Here is a 20,272-nt window from a genome sequence, read left to right on the forward strand (position 1 = left end):
CACTATAGGGTATGATACCAGCGACTTCAAAGTCTTCAGAATGGATTATTGACAGTGGATGTACAAATCACATGACTGGCAGAAGAAGCCTTCTTATGGACTCAACTTTACGTCCATCCGACAAGAGCCACATTACATTCGCTGACACTGGTAAAAGTAAGGTATTGGGTCTAGGTAGAGTTGTAATCTCAAAGGATCAACACATGGATAAAGTCATGCTTGTTGAATCCCTTGGCTTCAACTTAATGTCTGTCTCAATGCTTTGCGATTTGAATATGATTGTAATATTTGGCAAATATCGCTGCCTGGTGCTAATGGAATCTGACAAATCTCTAGTGTTTGAAGGGCATAGGAAAGGTGATTTGTATGTGGTAGATTTCTCAGCAGGACCACAACTTGCAGTATGTCTTCTTGCAAAAGCTTCAGAATGCTGGCTTTGGCATCGAAGGCTTGGGCATGCTGGCATGAGGAACCTCCACACCCTTGCGAAGAAAAAGCACGTCATAGGCATCGAAGGCGTCAAGTTCAAGAAAGATCACTTATGCGGTGCCTGTGAAGCAGGGAAGATGACAAGGGCAAAACATCCTTCGAAGACAATCATGACCACTACTCAACCCTTCGAACTGCTTCACATGGATCTTTTCGGTCCCACTAACTACTCAACTTTTACTACTTCTGCATGCCTCTATGGATTCGTAATTGTTGATGATTATTCTAGATATACTTGGGTGCACATAATCCTTTACAAGACTGAAGTGCAGGATGTCTTCAGACGCTTCGCAAATCGAGCTATGAACAATTTTGGCGCCAAGATAAAGCACATCAGAAGTGACAATGGCACTGAATTCAAGAACACTGGCCTTGATACATATCTGGATACCTTGGGCATCACACATGAGTTCTCAGCTCCATACACGCCACAGCAGAATGGCGTCGTCGAACGCAAGAACAGAACACTCATTGAGATGGCCAGAACAATGCTAGATGAATACAAGACTCCAAGAAAATTCTGGATTGAAGCCATTGATACTGCATGCCATACAATCAATCGTGTTTATCTTCACAAGCTCCTGAACAAGACATCTTATGAACTCCTAACTGGCAAGAAGCCAAATGTCAGTTACTTCAGAGTATTTGGCGCAAAATGCTGGATCAAGGACCCACACCACACCTCAAAGTTTGCACCAAAAGCACATGAGGGCTTCATGCTTGGATATGGAAAGGATTCGCACTCCTACAGAGTCTTCAATCTCTTCCACTACAAAGTGGTTGAAACAGTGGATGTGCGGTTTGATGAAACCAATGGATCACAAAGAGAGCAATTGCCACATGTGCTAGATGAATTTCCAGCAAATGAATCAATCAAGCTTATGGGAACTAGAGAAATTGTACCTTCTGAAGCTCAACCTGAAGAAGAACTTATCATCTCAGCACCTGATCCACATGAAGACAATGCTCAGCCTGAAGATATACCTTCAAATGACCACATAGATCAGCAAGAGCAAAGTCTTCGCCCCACACACCCTCGTGTTGCAAATGAAGTACAAATTGACAAAATACTGGACAGCATCAATGCACCTGGTCCACTCACTCGTTCAAGGGCAACTCAGCTAACAAACTTCTGTGGGCATTTCGCATTCGTCTCAATATCAGAACCCAAGAAAGTTGAAGAAGCCTTCATGGAACCTGAATGGATTCAAGCTATGCAAGAAGAGCTTCACCAGTTTGAACTGAATAATGTATGGGAACTGGTTAAGCGTCCTAATCCACGGAAGCACAACATAATAGGAACCAAATGGATATACCGCAACAAGCAAGATGAGCATGGTCAAGTTGTCAGAAACAAAGCTCGTCTAGTTGCTCAAGGATATACTCAAGTGGAGGGCATTGACTTCGATGAAACATTTGCTCCTGTGGCTAGGCTTGAAGCCATACGCATACTGCTGGCCTATGCAAATCATCATAACATACTTCTATATCAAATGGATGTGAAAAGTGCCTTCCTCAATGGCAAGATTGAAGAAGAAGTGTATGTTGCACAACCACCTGGCTTTGAAAATCCAAAACATCCTGATATGGTATACAAGCTCAACAAGGCACTGTATGGCCTCAAACAAGCCCCTAGGGCCTGGTATGATACACTCAAGTACTTTCTAAAAAGCAAAGGCTTCATACCTGGTTCCCTGGATCCCACTCTTTTCACGAAGACATATGATGGTGAACTATTTGTGTGCCAAATATATGTGGATGACATTATCTTCGGCTGCACCAATCAGAAGTATAGTGAAGAGTTTGGATACATGATGCAAGAGCAATATCAGATGTCCATGATGGGGGAGCTGAAGTTCTTTCTCGGTCTTCAAATACGGCAACAACGCAACGGCATCTTCATATCTCAAGAGAAATATCTTAAAGAGTGCCTGAAGAAGTTTGGTATGCAAGACTGCAAAGGCTTCACAACACCAATGCCAGCCAAGCATCATCTAGGTCCCGACGACAATGGTAAAGAGTTCGATCAAAAGGTATACCGCTCCATGATTGGGTCTTTGCTTTATTTATGTGCATCTAGGCCAGATATCATGCTTAGTGTTTGCATGTGTGCTCGATTTCAAGCGACACCAAAGGAGTCGCATCACTTAGCTGTGAAGCGAATTCTTCGATATTTGGCTCACACCCCAACTCTAGGATTATGGTATCCAAAGGGCTCAGAGTTTGATTTAGTTGGATATTCGGATGCTGATTATGCTGGTGACAAAGTTGATCGCAAGTCTACATCAGGCACATGTCACTTTCTGGGACGATCACTTGTATGTTGGTCTTCAAAGAAGCAGAACTGTGTATCACTCTCCACTGCTGAATCTGAATACATTGCTGCTGGATCTTGCTGCGCTCAGCTTCTGTGGATAAAGCAAACACTCAAGGATTATGGCATTCATCTGAAGCAAGTGCCACTTTACTGCGACAACGAAAGCGCCATCAAGATTGCCAACAACCCAGTTCAGCACTCGAAGACAAAGCACATTGAAATTCGTCATCACTTTCTCAGAGATCATGTTGTGAAGGAAGACATTGATATCATACACGTCAACACTGAAGAGCAATTGGCAAATATCTTCACAAAGCCCTTGGATGAGAAGAGATTTTGCAAGTTACGGTGTGAGCTAAATATCTTGGAATCCTCAAATGTCCTGTGATCAGGCACACATCCTAACACTTATGCATATTGATGACTTAGATGTGCAACACATGAAGTAGCGTATATCTTCAATCAATGAAGACATACATTCTAAGTGTGAATACATTAATATGGAATTTGACTTAGGAGCGCCACGATAATTGTGCGCCGTGTCTGGGTCTAATACTTCCTATACAGTGGGTAACGCCGCCACCAAACGTTCTATTTTGAAGTATTTCACTCATGGCGTTACCTCGCAATGTCTTCACATTTGGTTTGGCTTCATTCTCAATATGTCTTCATGATTATCTTCACCGTGTTGATTATATGGATACATATGTACTGATGTTCTGTCCTCTACAGCATTCACTTATAGCTATGTCTTCTTGGTTGAATCTTTTTGAACTAAGTGAATGTGATCGGACCCTAACCTCTCTATGCTTTCTATCTCAAACTCTATCTCTCCAAGTCATATGCATTCTGTTGAAACTGTCGAATGTCTTCACTGTGTCCTTGTCAGCCGAAGACATTGAGACAACCATAAAAGTCCGTTTTTAATGCTCATTCCTCCACATAAGATCCGGAGAAGCAGGAACGACCGTCCGATAATTTAGGCGTGCGTGGGACATGGAACAAATCCCAATCTTCCTCTAACTGGCCACGCGTGCCTCAAATGCGAACCGCCAGGGGTACCTGTGTAATAGCGCAGTGCCGCCTCTATCCCTATAAATACACGATTCACTGCGGTCATTATCTCCTTCTTCCACCCTCGCACGAACCCTAGCGCCACCGCTAGCACTCGACGACGCCGGCGATGAAGCGCTTCACTGCCGCAACCTCTCCGACGCCGTTTTCACGCCGACAGTAGACATCGCTCTCTCCGCCGTCGCCGTAGGTGTCTTCCGTCGCCAAGTTAGGGCACGGAGGATCGAACTGCTCGGACTGAACTCTCACTTCGTCTAGCAGTTCCAAGTGTGGTAAATAAAACCTCTTTTTACAGCCTCTATTGATCCTACAGTTCAGTCACTTCCTGCCATAAGAAGTTTCTCTTCACACCAGTTAAATCTCTCGCTACATCTCATAACATGCCTAGTATATTCACTTGTGCTTCATAAAGTAGTTAGATTCCTCACTTGTACTGATCTATGGGTTCGTACAAATCTGGAACCAACTTCTTATCTATAAGTGAATGTCTTCGCATAATGAGGTCAATGTCTTCTAAACCGATTTATCTTCAAAATCTTCTGAGAATGCATATGACCTCTTCCCCTTCCCTCGCACCTTAATGCTGTCACAGGTACATGTCCGTGGGAGAATCCTTAGGTTCTCATAGTCTGCATTCATTTGCAGAGTACTTGCAGCGTCACATCAACTCGCCTGAAGCCAGTTCTTGCAAAAGGAAGCCTTTGAAGCCTTTGAACATCTTGAAGCCTTCCAAGTTATTCATGGCTTCAGAAATAGCAGCAAGGAAGGGAGGCAGACAGCGACGTGGTGAAACATCCAAAGATCTGCCTGATGAATTGGCAGAGATGTACAAAACTGATCCTGAAGAAAGCTATGGTCAGCGCAAGACACGAATCCAATGGATTCGAAGATATTGGGCAGAGCAATGGTTCCACTACCGCTTCGTCACTCAGGAATATGCGGAGAAGTGCGCCATCAAGAGACCGTGGGGAGATGTATTATACAAAAATCTCGTACCCAGGTCAAGAGACGAAGCCATTGCTCAAGGCTTCTATCCATGCATGGTGAGAGGACCACAGCCAGCTGAGGCACATCCGTCATCACTTCTCTGGTGCCGCGATGATAATCTCTTCAAGCGCAACTTTAAGTTTGCACAACAGTCAGCGAAGATAAACAAGAAGAAATTTGGGCTTGACTTCAACCCTGGTCCCTCCTCACCAAGGGCAGATGGCACACGCAACGCCGATCCCAATATCATCAGGCCGTATGCCAATCTTGCAGGCCTCATCACTCGCATCCTAGTCCAAGGGACTGCTGTGAATGACCCTCCAGCAGATACTGAGTCAGATGACGCCCCTGCTGCTCTGAAGCCAAAGCAGAAGAAGCCAAAAGCTCCAAAAGCTTCAAAGCCAGCCGCTTCTCCCAAGATCGCAAGAGTGAAGCCTTTAGCAACTGCACCTCCTGAAGCCAGTGTACAGTCAGAAGGCCTATCACGAGTGTCCAAGCCCCAAGAAGCCAAGAAGCCTCAGCCACACACAGGCAAAGAGCTCACAGCTGCTGACGTTCTGCGCTGCGAAGCCATTGATCTCTCAAGCGATGAAGATCTTGGAGATGATGCTCTTGAGCAGCTCATCAAGAGCAAGGAGGAGGCTGAAATCTTCAACAATCTGCCTCTGTTTGATGTCGCCATCATCCACAACTTCATCGATGAATGGTTTGACACACCAGACATAAGCTTCAATGATCTGCAGCTACCCATAGGCCTCAGCGTTGCCTTTCAAGGTGCAATCTCTTCAGAACTTGCAATAGCCCAGCGAATTGTCGAAGTGAAGCAGAAAATTGATCATGAAAAGGCTCAGTTCAAGAAGCACGTGGCCAAGATCAGTGTGCAAGAAGTGAAAAACTTCAAGATCATGTTGCACGAGCTGAAAGAAAACTTCCTGAAGACCCGTGCCGAAGCTCAAGGCTCGCGAGAACGCATGAAGACTTTGGCTGATCACTGCGTTCAAGCCTACAATGAGGCAGAAAAGCGCAAGGCGCTTGGGCGTCCCGGCATTGACCCCAGGATGGCCGCGAAGAAGAAAAAGAAGGCGGCTGTGCCCGAACCTGAAGCGCCAAGGTCAGAACCTGATGCTCCGATTGTCTTCCCCGCTGCAACGACTGGCTCGAAGCCAAAGAGTCGATCAACCGCCTCACAGCATAAGAAGACACGGACTGCAGAGGCTGAAGCTAAGAAGAGAAAACATTCTGAAGCCTCTCCTTCTGAACCCATCATCAAGAAGCGCAAGACCAAGAGATCTCGGGCTGCTCCCACAGAGCCCCTGATAGTTGAACCACTCTGCGTCCGCTATCCTGACGCAGATCGTCAGTTAACAGTGCATGAGCCTGCTAAGAAGAGAAAACATTCTGAAGCCTCTCCTTCTGAACCCATCATCAAGAAGCGCAAGACCAAGAGATCTCGGGCTGCTCCCACAGAGCCCCTGATAGTTGAACCACTCTGCGTCCGCTATCCTGACGCAGATCGTCAGTTGACAGTGCATGAGCCTGCTTACATAGAGGCTCCGCACGCTGAAGACATTCCAGCAGCCAACCCCAATGCTGCTGAAGACATTGGTCCCCAAGACAATGTGCAAGGTGATGCAGCCCTTCCTCAGCTTGAGACAAGCGAACAGATCAGTATTGGTCGTCCATTGACGCCAATCACACAAAATGCGTCGTGGGCAGATCGCCCACAGGAGGAAGATGAGCCCCAACCCACTGCAACTCCACTAGCGCCTACACTCCATAGGCTTCGCAGAGGGTCAAGGGCTCAAGCTGCTGAAGACATTCCGGCTGCATCAGCCGAAGAGCAAGCTGAAATACCACAAGCTTCAACTCCCCCGCACCAACAAGAAGCAGTTCTCAAGGAGAACGTGCCTGAAGCTGAAAATGTTGAGGCTGCCACAAACAACGCCGAAGCAAATGTGGAGCCCTCCCCAACAACAGCTTCAGAAGACATCGAAGCTACTGCTCCTGAACATTCTGTGCCTGAGTCTGCTGCCGGACCACAATTCAACTATCATATTGCGCACAGGCCCCAGGTCCAGAAGCCGATCCCACGACTACCAAGGTTCCCAGGTCCTGCATCAGCTCCTGGTTCCTTCAACATCAACGGCTTCAGGGCAGATAACACGTTTTTCGACCGCTCCAAGAACCCTTATTCAAGGGAACGGATTGTATCAGATAGGTTCTGGAGCCATCAACAGCGCAGCTATTATTCATGCATCCTCTACAACCAAGGCCGCATCTTTCCTCACAAGCGCCTTGAGGTTGAAGCTGTTGTAGGTCTGCCTGGTCTGGAAGAAGCACTGGATTGCTTCAAGCAAGTGGGTTTGCTGCCATTTATCACTGACAAAGAGCACTGGAACGAAGAGCTTCTGCTCCAGTTCTATGCCACTTTGCATATCAAAGGCTATAACAGAGATCCGAAAACATGGATCCTGGAGTGGATGACAGGCAATATCCATCATGAAGCCAATGCTTTCGACCTAATTGAGCTTACCGGCCTTCCCACTCCTGGCGAATTCTTTGAAGAAGGGTGCCAACTCCATGCTGAAGCAATTGAGAGCATATTTCAGCGTCCTGAGCCAGATATGAGTCAGATGCTCTCAATGATGAAGCCATTTCCTCCAAATGCACCCTATCCAACTAAGTTCTTCATTGAAGACTTAGAGTACCTGCCCAGAACGATATATCACATCATAAGGCGGACTCTCTGGCCAGTCAAGGGACACTCTCGATATGCAACGATTGATGGTGCAATGAAGACTCTCATCTTCTGCATTCTTCACGGCAAATGCTTCAATACACAGGATCTCTTCATCCGTCAATTTGCAGCGTCTGCTTCAGAACTGTTTGGATTAAAGTTTTATTCTCCTTGGGTTATGAGGCTGATCAAGCTTCACTCTACAATCTCCTATCAACCCTCAGCCCGCAATCATAGGATATTTTTGCCAGATGTGGACACATCTGCTGAAGCAATATATCCAGAGCCGGCCAAGCAACCACTAAGTCTTCAGAATGCAGAACACCAGAGCTTCACTCAAAATATTGAAGGTGTTGAAGCTCTCTCCCGAGTGTATCCAATGGCTGGCACCACACGTGCCCCTGCATCAACTGAAGCCACCAACAGCACAGCTGCCAAGAGACCCAAGAAGCGCGCTCGTGCACTCAATGACAGAGAGCTTCTTGTGGCTCTTCACCAAAAGCAAGATAGGCATCACGACTGGCTCAAGAGGCAGATGAGAAGCATCATGCAAGAAGTCAATCGCATCAGAAATCTGGCAACCAAGAATGCATTTGTCACACACGAGACATGTCGCCGCACTTGGAAGGGCCTCACCATGATGTGCCCTGAAGCTGAACTGCATGAGGATGGCTTCACAGAGCACTTCAAATTTGACTCCACGCCTCCAAGAAGAGCGGTGATGCGCAGCACACCATCACTTGAAGAGTTAGAGTTCTCTTCTTCTGCTGCCACCGTGTCTGCCCGGATTATTGAAGAAGAAGACGACGCGACATCATCTCCACCTGCTTCAACGCGCGTCGAATCTGCACCAAGCTCGTCTGCACCGCCGCCAAACAACTCCACCGACTCTGCTGCGCCTGGGAACGCGTAGACACCTCTATGTCTTCAAACCTTTTTGGTCATCACTGACAAAAGGGGGAGAAGCATATGATGGTTATAGTCTTCAAGCGGGTCACTATGGGCGGGTGCCTTCATATTCTTGCTACATTTTGCTTCGTGCTTACAACTCCCGTTTTTGCTACATTTGCTTCTTTGAGTTGTAACACTTAGCCTTGATGGCCGTCTGCTACCTGCTTGTCACTCCGTTATGCGAAGATAAATTCTGCATGTGCGACGATAAATTCCGCACTCATCTCTTACTGCAGACGTCCATTTTCCATTATGCATGTCATTATCTTCATATACTTTCACATGCATAGTGGATTGTCATCATAAGTTGAAGTGGATCTCCACAAGTACAACCTGCCATGTGCATTTGCATTCAAAAGGCAAATTACTTATATGCACATCTTCAGGGGGAGCCCTTGCAACTTATGAAGACAAATTCCTTTACAATTTCACAAATTATGTTTCCCTTTGAAAACTTCAACTAGTTTGTCATCAATCACCAAAAAGGGGGAGATTGTAAGTGCATCTAGTGCCACCCCTAGTTGGTTTTGGAGTATTGACGACAAACCTAGTTGAGGGACTAATGTGTTTGTGAGAATTGCAGGAAAACACAGGTAGAAGTCCCTCATTGATTTGGTTTTACTACCAGAGATGACCCCTAAAAATGTACGAAGACATTGAAGACAATGGTGATTTATGAAGATATTCATATTGAAGACAATGACCTGAGAAGACTCCCTATGAAGCTTTTGGAACTCGAAGACCTAGATCCTTCGTAGTTTTATTTCATTCATGTTGTGTCATAGGAACCACCGTACTGTTAAGTGGGGTCGAAGAGAACCAGTTAGAATGACTGAAGTGATGCCTAATTCAAATCCTATGTCTTCGAGCGAAGCCTATGAGAGAAAATCTTGTCCAGAGTCAGACAAGTCAGCTTTACTTGTAGCCCAAGTAAAGTTGCCGTGTGAGTTCGAAATCCGACCGTTGGTACACGTGTCAGTTCCTTAGTGACCCAGGGTCATTTCGGACAGATCAGGTCGGGTTGCCAAGTGTCTATAAATAGTCCACCCCCCACAACCTTAAACGGTTGGCTGCTCAGATTTCAGTGCACGGCTTTTGTCGTTTGAGAGCAACCCACCTCGAAGCCTTTGAAAGAAAAATTCCCAGTGAGGAGAAAAGCCCTAACCACCCAGAGCCAGAGTAAATTGGGCATCACTTAAGTCTTCGTGTCTGTGTGATTTGAAGACTTATTACACTTGAGGACTGTGCATCCTCCAGACGGTTAGGCGTCGCGTTCTGAGCATCCAAGAGAAATTGTGGATTGTCAGTGAACGAAGTCTGTGAAGGTTTGGGAGTCTACCTTGAAGACTTACCTGAGTGATTGGGCGAGGTCTGTGTGACCTTAGCTCAAGGAGAAAACAGTGAGGACTGGGTGTCTTGGACTAAGTGTCCTTGACTGGGTGTCCGGGACTGTGTGTCCTTTGGTTTAAATACCTAGCCGCTCCAACCAGACGTACAGTTGTCACAGCAACTGGAACTGGTCCAACAAATCATTGTCTTCAACGTGTCAATGGTTTCATCTTCACTTCCTTTCACTTACAGTTATTCATTGTGAAGCCATTGCATGCTTGCTTTATCTTTTTTCTTCACAGCATGAATGTATGATCTGTTTGGCTTCATAACTTCTTCCTACCTGATCCTTATTACACTGTTGCTGTTTGTCACTGCGCTTTCACTCTATTGAATACATGACCATGGCTGGACTAGTGTAATCTAACTTCCGCTGCATAGTAATAGGCATAATCTTCACTGTTTGTCTTCATAACTCTCATGTTTTGAAGACTTTCATAAAAATCGCCTATTCACCCCCCCTCTAGTCGATATAACGCACTTTCATATGCACGCATGCATGCATGAATCCCCGTCGTTGGCTTGAATTGTGGTGTAACATACATATGCATCGTCAACCTAACCCTCACTCAGTCTAGGGATTTCTAGTTCGAAATCACGGTGCCACATCAAAGTTGTTCTATTGTTACTCAAAAACACACCTATCCATACATATGTTTGGGCTACACGCATGTAGTGGTTGTCTTCGGGGACTAGCTACTTGCATGATTATTGGTGAGCTAGCCCATCTCCGGGGTCGCATGGACGGCCATCACTTTGACCAACAACAAGAGAGAGGTTGTACGACCAAGGTGGATTTTTCTTGGTTCGTTTTACGATCCATGTTGGTGAGATATATGCCTCTCTCGCACGCAGACTGAAAGTGTGTGTGTGGGGGGGTGCTACTTCGCACTTTTCTAGGTGAACCTCAGTTGGGGGGGCATTCATTCATAGCATAGGATTCCCTTCATGGCGACACGAGGGGGGTGGGGGGCTGCTAGCTACTTCGCAATTTGCTAGGGGAACCTCGCTTGGGGGGAGGGGGCATGCATTCATAGCTTAGGATTCCCTTCGTGCCGACACGAGAGGGGGCCTGCTAGCTACTTCGCACTTTGCTAGGTGAACCTCGATCGGGGGGGGGCATGCATTCATAGCTTAGGATTCCCTTCGTGCCGACACGAGGGAGGGATGGCTGCTAGCTACTTCGCACTTTGCTAGGGTGAACCTCGGATGGGGGGGGCATGCGTTCATAGCTTAGGATTCCCTTCATGTCGACACGAGGGAGGGGGCTGCTACCTACTTCACACTTTGCTAGGTGAACCTCGGTTGGAGGGGGGCATGCATTCATAGCTCAAGAATCCCTTCGTGCCAACATGAGGGGGGGCTGCTAGCTACTTCGCACTTTGCTAGGTGAACCTCGGTAGGGGGGGGGGGTGCATGGATTCATAGCTTAGAATTCCCGTCGTGCCGACAAGAGGGAGGGGGTTGCTAGCTACTTTGCACTTTGCTAGGGTGAACCTCCGTGGGGGGGGGGGCATGCATTCATAGCTTAGGATTCCCTTCGTGCCAACACGAGGGAGGGGGGCTGCTAGCTACTTCACACTTTACTAGGTGAATGAACCTCGGTTGGGGGGATGCATTCATAGCTTAGGATGCCCTTCGTGCCAACACGAGGGAGGAGGGGGCTTCTAGCCACTTCACACTTTGCTAGGGTGAACCTCGGTTGGGGGTAGGGGGCATGCATTCATAGCTTAGGATTCCCTTCGTGCCGACACGAGGGGTGGGGGGGCAAGCAATACAGTGCGCTTTGCGAGAGAGGTGCCACATCGAAGTTGCCTTTGGTATTTGAAAATCAAACCACCCTTTTGATACATAAATTTGGTCCACATGCAAGTGTGTTCGTGTTATGACCCTCTCCCGCGTCATTTTTCGCCAAATTTATGAACATTAGATAAGTCGGATGACGCAACAGGCATGGTTCACTCAAACTAACCATGTGCCACGCCGGTGCACCTGTCACACACACGTCCACACAATACATTGGGCTCCACAAGGCTCCCCCTCTCAAAAATATCTGCCCGCCTCGAGGGTTTTTTTGTTTCATAACACACAGTTGTTATCTCCGGACCGTGTGCGATGTTTCTTGTTCCCAATCCCACCTGCATCCCTAGAAAATATATGTCCGCCTCGAGTGTTTTTCTGTTTCATAACACATGGTTGTTATCTCCGGACCGTGTGCGATGCACTATCATCAAAATTTTCAATAGCCCGACATTTCAATCCCGCGTTTGACTCCCGTGTAGTAAAATTTTCAGTACCCACGTCATTTCCTCAAACACCCCGCACCCCCTCCACAAACACACCCACACACACACGAAAACCTTCTCGGGCATGCGCGCGTGCGCACACACACACACACTCTCCCTCGCTCGAAACCCTAGCAAGGTTCCCGCCGCCGCCGCAAGGCCTCCATTGTCAACATCGGCCGGTTTGCCCGTGCAGCTTACCCACTGATCTCCATACCCAGGCCGCCCTGAGTTTCTTAGATGACGCCTCCAAACGCCCCCTTTCCCACAGATCCCCATCCCCCACTCCAGAGCGTCGTAGCCTAAGCCCGGCTATGCTTCCCATGGAGCTCGAGGAGCGACTGGCCCAAAAGATGTGTATAGAGGTCTCTTCGCCCGACGTCACCGAGGAAGCTGACGACCATTACTGGCGGCAAGCACTCAAGTAGCGGGCTAGAGTATGCGGGCATGTCTCGTCCGCCGGCTACGACATCGAGGTCATCGACAGTGACGGCTTGAGGCGGGCTATGTCACAGGTTATGTGGCCCACACCCAACCCCTCGGGTTCAACCGCCATCGATCTCATCCATGGCCCCGCCGCTGATCTCCTCTTGCTCGCTGTCAACAATTTGCCATTCTACATCACCATCGAGCCCCTTTTGTCATTTCTGAAGGACACGTTCTGCGATGCTGGCTTGGGATCCGCAGCTTCCAAGTCAGACCTCATCGACGACGACCACGAGGAGGGCACCCTCTCCAGCTCTTCCAAGGGGAAAGAGCCCATCTTATCTTCCAAGGGGAAAGCGCCCGTCTGTGACATCAGGGAGGACACCTTATAGTCATGCTCTTCCAAGGGGAAAGAGCCCATCTGCGACAACATGGAGCGCATCCATGGTCCGTGCTCTTCCCATGGGAACGATCCCATCTGTGACAAGTGAGGAAACCCATGATTTGTTTTTCCGTGCCTCTTCATAGGGGGGAACCCATGATTTGTTTTGTTGGGTCCCTTTTGTAGTGTAGTGAGAATATGTCCAGTTTTAATTGCTATATCTGGTTGTTTGCAGCATGCCTTGTTTATTTCAGTTGTTCACAATGTGATGATCTATATGTGCAATTATTTACTGTGCAGTACATTTCATCAATCCAATTTTAAACACACCGATAGGAACGCATATATTTGTTTGCTGTTAAGCCTGTTATAGCTAGCATAGGCCTCTTTTAAAGTTTTTTGATTGTTCGGTTGTTTGTAGTTAGCATATGTCCAATTTCGAATGCTATCTTTGGTTGTTCGTAGTATGCCTTGTTTATTCTAGTTATTCACAATGTGATGCTCTATATGTGCAAGTATGAACTATTGTGCTTAACATGCTTCTCGATGTACCTACACAAGACAATTTTGGGAACGACTGCTGTTTTCCATCGAGGTTTGTTTCATCCCATGGCTTATATCTGCTCACTATTTAGGATATCTGTAGCTGGTACCATATAGGCCAGCGGCTAATAAGGGACTAATCGGTGAATCGGACTTTTAACTGAATATATCTGCAACCCATTTATCATTAGGTTAACTAGGGCCATATGTAATATATCTGAGGCTACATAGCAACATGCACTATACGTAATGTCTAAATATGCAATCCTAGGCTACATAGCAACAAGGAAGAGTGTTACATTAATGTTCTAATGATGTCTAGATATACGTTGAAGAGCAGCAACAACAACAACAACACAACCCTGTTTGGATACTCAACTTAGCTAGAGGTTAGAGTTAGTTTCTAGCTCATTACTACCATAAACTAACTCCATCCAAAGAGTTGTTTGGATGGCAGGGTTAGATTGACAATAAATGCACGAGGAGAACTAGCTCCAATTAGCACCTCTTGGGTTGGATAGTTTTTTTGGGTGGGTTATAGATGCAACTAGCTCAAACTAGCCCTCGTGTTTAGATATACTTTGGGGCTATTTGAGCCCGAACTAGCTCAAACTAACTGTAACCCCTGGATACAACAACAGTTAGTCAGCCAATAATTTTTAAGAATGCACTAAACTCCTTCCGGCCCATAATATAAGATGTTAATTCATCTATGTGAGTATATTGGATGTTATAAGATACTCCCTCTGTTCCTAAATATTTGTCTTTTTAGAGATTTCAAATGGACTACCACATACAGATGTATATAGACATATTATAAAAGAGTGTTGTGCTACATCATTGTGCAATTGCTGTTTAGCTTCTAATATTAACTTGGTGCTTTTAGGTACATATGTCATTGGTAAAGATTCGCACTTCGACCCTTCCTCCGTATGGGGCAATGAGATATCGATGAACCAGCATCAAGTGAGGAAGCTGATAAAGATTGTTAGTAAAATGGGTCCAAAGATGGCAATTAAACTATTTCTTTACACTTTATCCAAGACAACAGCGAACTGCAGGATGGTAAGTAAGAACTCTGCAGCCTTCTTTTTACTGCCCATAATGAGTTGTGTTAGATGACAATGTCCGAATCTTTTTCCTTTGCAGTGGTTGCCAAAGCAGTTTACTCAAGATTACCTCTCAAACTACATGATTGGTGGGCATGCAAAGGTTAAAGTATTTCTACCAGAACACAATGATTATCTAGATGTTTTCATGAAGACCGTGAAGGATGGGTGGTCGGACATCACAAGGGGTTGGACTAGAGTCGTGCGTGTCTTCTGCATGGAGGAGGGCACAATATGGGCATTCGGCTTCACCTTGTTCAGCAACCAGATTATATTTCGCCTCTTTATTTACTTTCTTTAATAGTACAAGTATACAACTGTGGTTCATCATTCTTTATTTGGTTCTTATGTAATTCTTGAACATATGTACGTATGAATCGAATAATGCATTGGTTGTTCGAACCTGATGGATATGAATAAAGCTGCAACATGCATTCAAATTCAAATCCAAATCTGGTACAATTTGGAAAAGCAGCAATTAAATTAGGGTGAAATTACGCTCTCCAGGTTGTTACGGCACACATGGTTGGTAAAACACAAACTTTTTCGATATGCACCATAATCCGAGACGGTTCACAGAGAGGGAACGTGTGCAAGCATGCACACAGTTGCCGTTTGCAAACCATGTGCGATGTCAGACAATATCACAAACGGTGCGGGCAAACTCAACGTTTGTGTAGTTGCCTTATCATACATGATTCACAACCATGAACTATTTTTGATGAAGTATGCATCGTAAACGTTGCACCACATGATAGCGTGTGCGATAGTTGTCGTGTACAACGATGTTATGACGGTCCGACGTTTTGTAATCCTATCCGACACTCGTACGACAATTAGCTAATCTTCTTAACAGTGAACTATTTGTGATGGGTCGCGCATCATACACGTTCTATAATAGTGAACCGTTTGTGATGGGCCGCGCATCGTAAACGTAGTTCCACAGAATACCGACTGCGATGGCAATGCGAGCAGAAACGAGTAGGAGTACTGTAGGGGCCCTATCCCCGACGGTTTCTGGGTCGTGTGGGAAGGACCCCCTATCACCCACACTCACTTCGCGACGGTTCCAAATGCCATCGTGGAAAGGGGTTAAAAACCGTTTGTTTAGGACCGATGCGCACCAGTGAAAGTGCCTCCTCCTTCGCCAACACCATCTTAGCAAAGTCTGATTTAAAAATCTAAGCTCATTCTCCACCTTCCTCTTTTTATCCTGCATCTTCAAATATTCTTCAGTGTTTACAAAACTTTCTCGAAGCCTACCTCTGTTCTCTTCCTCATACATGCTCTACAGCTTCGCTAGGCACATCTTCAAAGACTGTGGCTACTCTTGATCGACCCACTTCAAGTAAGAACACTTCCGTTCATCCTATAATATTTAAAACTAGATTAGTAACAATTGTGGGGGAAATGAGTTTATAGCAACATAGAAAATCACTAATGCTTATTTTGAAAAACTGAAGAAACATGTTAATTATGACATATCCTCTCAAAAAGATTAATGTGCAAATGAATTAATTGCTACTGAGAAAACAACCAAATTCTGGAACATCAGAAGCTATAATTAACTACAACAACGCTACAAGTTCTTACTCATGTACAATAAATAACAAATTGAACATTTTACGAGGAAGGTAAATATAACTGCAACAACATAGTGACAGTGTTTGGATGACAACAAATTGATACTAACAGGTATGTACATGCACAAATTTAGTAACATAGAACTAATAGCACTAAGGCCGTTGTCGGTGTCAAAACCGAAGGATCTCGGGTAGGGGGTCCCGAACTGTGCGTCTAAGCCGTATGGTAACAGGAGGCAGGGGACCCGATGTTTTACCCAGGTTCGGGCCCTCTTGATGGAGGTAAAACCCTACGTCCTGCTTGATTAATATTGATGATATGGGTAGTACAAGAGTAGATCTACCACGAGATCAGAGAGGCTAAACCCTAGAAGCTAGCCTATGGTATGATTGTATGTTGTGATTGTTGTCCTATGGACTAAAACCCTTCGGTTTATATAGACACCGGAGAGGGTTAGGGTTACACGAGGTCGGTTACAAAGGAGGAGATATCCATATCCGTATTGCTTAGCTTGCCTTCCACGCCAAGTAGAGTCCCATCCGAACACGAGACGAAGTCTTCAATCTTGTATCTTCATAGTCTAACAGTCCGGCCAATGGAGATAGTCTGGCTGTACGGAGACCCCTAATCCAGTACTCCCTCAGTAGCCCCTGAACCAGGCTTCAATGATGATGAGTCCGGCACGCAGTATTGTCTTCGGCATTGCAAGGCGGGTTCCTTCTCCGAATACACCGCAGAAGAATTTGAATACGAGGATAGTGTCCGACCCTGCAAAATAAGTTCCACATTCCGCCGTAGAGAGAATAATATTTTCGTAGATCTAATTTGTTGGCTTGTTTTGGCAGCAAGACGTTATGTCATGGCCCGACGATTATTCGAACCATTTCTTTTAACCAGCCCCGCGCATAACGCGAGGCAGTTTTTCGACACGTCATGTCAAAGCAGAGATCGTGTCCCCTTATTACTGGATTCTCATCAATACGGGCATGGGTAACCCAACCGCGCCATCAATTGCGGCGCTTGGGGGATAAGCAATTTTTACCAGGCAAGTGGGGACGCTTAGTTTCGTCTGCCCATATAAAGGGATAAGGATTCACCTTTCTATCCACGCCTTCTTCCTCCCTTATCCATCCATTTTCGCACACTCGAGCTCTAGCGCCCAAGTCCGCACTTCCCACCTCGACCTTCTCCAATCATGTCCGGAGCAGGAGGCAAGTGGATGGTCTCCTCCGTCACGGAGGGAGACATCAAGAAACTGAGGAGAGTCGGATACCTGCCCGTCGACATCGCGCACCGGCTCCCACATGACGGGCAGCTCATCCCCACCCCCATGCCCCATGAGAGGGTAGTATTCCTCACCCATTTCCTCCGCGGACTGGGGTTCCCTCTCCATCCCTTCGTCTGGGGGCTCATGTTTTATTATGACCTGGATTTCCATGATCTGGCCCCGAACTTCATCCTCAACATCTCGGCGTTTATCGTCATGTGCGAGGCCTTCCTTCGCATCAAGCCCCATTTAGGCTTATGGCTGAAGACCTTCAATGTCAAGCCGAAGGTGGTGGGCGGCTGAGGGAGTCCTGGGTTAGGGGGTGTCCGGATGGCCGGACTATACCTTCGGCCGGACTCCTGGACTATGAAGATACAAGATTGAAGACTTCGTCCCGTGTCCGGAAGGGGCTTTCCTTGGCGTGTAAGGCAAGCTTGGCGATACGGATATGTAGATCTCCTACCATTGTAACCGACTCTGTGTAACCCTAGCCCTCTCCGGTGTCTATATAAACCAGAGATTTTTAGTCCGTAGGACGAACAACAATCATACCATAGGCTAGCTTCTAGGGTTTAGCCTCTCTGATCTCGTGGTAGATCTACTCTTGTACTACCCATATCATCAATATTAATCAAGCAGGACGTAGGGTTTTACCTCCATCAAGAGGGCCCGAACCTGGGTAAAACATCGTGTCCCCTGCCTCTTGTTACCATCCGACCTATACGCACAGTTTGGGACCCCCTACCCAAGATCCGCCGGTTTTGACACCGACATCGGTGCTTTCATTGAGAGTTCCTCTGTGTCGTCGCTTTTAGGCCCGATGGCTTCTCCGATCATCAACAGCGACGCAATCCATGGTGAGACTTTTCTCCCCGGATAGATCTTCGTATTCAGCAGCTTTGCACTGCGGGCCAATTCGCTTGGTCATCTGGAGCAGATCGAAAGCTACGCCCCTGGCCATCAGGTCAGATTTGGAAGTTTGAACTACACGGCCGACATCCGCGGAGACTTGATCTTCGACGGGTTCGAGCCACAACCGAGCGTGCCGCACTGTCACGATGGGCATGATTTAGCTCTGCCGCCGAACAGTGCCCTAGAGGCCGCACCTGTGTCCGCTCCGACCCCTAGCTCGTAGCCGATCACACCAACCGAGGATGGGTGGTTAGACACCGCCTCGGGGGCTGCAATCTCTATGGCGATCGAGCCGAACACCAGCCTTATTCTCTGCGAAGCCCGTGACTCCAAGGAGCCGGACTCCGAGCCCTCTGCACCCCAACCGATCGAACCCGATTGCACGCCGATCATGGAGTTCACCGCTGCGGACATCTTTCAGCACTCGCCCTTCGGCGATATTCTGAATTCACTAAAGTCTCTTTCTTATTCACGAGAGGCCTGGCTGGACTATGGTCGGCAAGGTTGCGATGCGGATGATGAAGAAATTCAAAGCCCACCCACCACCCACTTCGTAGCCACTGTCGATGATTTAACCGACATGCTCGACTTCAACTCCGAAGACATCGACGGTATGGACGCCGATGCAGGAGACGATCAAGAACCAGCGCCTATAGGGCACTGGAAAGCCACCTCGTCGTATGATATATACATGGTGGACACCCCAAAAGAAGGCAATGGCGATGGAACAGCGGAGGATGACCCCTCCAAGAAGCAGCCTAAGCACCGGCATGAGCGGCGCCGCTCTAAATCCCGCCAAAACAAAAACGGTGATTCCGGCACAGGGGATAATAACACCCCGGATAGTGCCGAAGACAACCACCTCCAGCAAGATTCAGCACAGGAGGATAGAGAAGCCAGCCCTCATGAGAGAGCGGCAGACAGAGAGGTCGAGGATGATAATTATATGCCTCCCTCCGAAGACGAGGCAAGCCTCGACGATGACGAATTTGTCGTGCCGGAGGATCCCGTCGACCAAGAGCGTTTCAAACGCAGGCTTATGGCCACGACAAGCAGCCTCAAGAAAAAACAGCAACAGCTTAGAGCTGATCAAGATTTTCTAGCCGACAGATGGACTGAAGTCCTTGCGGCCGAAGAGTGTGAACTCGAACGCCCCTCCAAGAGCTACCCAAACCGCTGGTTGCTACCCCAATTAGAGGAGGAAGCACCTAAACCTACATCACCAGCGCATGATGCGGCAGACCGGCCACCCCGTGGCCGCGATAGAGAGGCCTTTCGGCCCTCCACTCAAGTCGCACCCCGGCGCCGCTCAAAAACTACCAAGGCATGGGAAAATGCGCCAGACCTGCGAGATATATTGGAGGATAAGGCAAAGCAAACAAGATCGATCTACGGATCACGTGGGCGCCCCACGGCACAAGACGGTACTCGTCATGCCGGATACAGTAAATCCGGCCGGGCCGAACACAGTAGACAAAGCTCGTTTGAGCTGCATCGTGATGTAGCCCAATACAGAGGCGCCGCACACCCACTATGCTTCACAGATGAAGTAATGGATCATCAAATCCCCAAGGGTTTCAAACCCGTGAACATCGAATCATATGATGGCACAACAGATCTTGCGGTATGGATCGAGGACTATCTCCTTAACATCCACATGGCCCGCGGTGATGACCTACACGCCATCAAATACCTCCCACTCAAGCTTAAAGGACCAGCTCGGCATTGGCTCAATAGCTTGCCAGCAAAATCAATTGGTTGTTGGGAGGACCTGGAAGCCGCATTCCTTCACAATTTCCAGGGCACTTATGTGCGACCAG

The sequence above is a fragment of the Triticum urartu genome, chromosome 1A (genome assembly GCF_056163025.1).
Source record: "Triticum urartu cultivar PI428250 chromosome 1A, HENAU_Tu73, whole genome shotgun sequence".
NCBI lineage: Eukaryota > Viridiplantae > Streptophyta > Magnoliopsida > Poales > Poaceae > Triticum > Triticum urartu.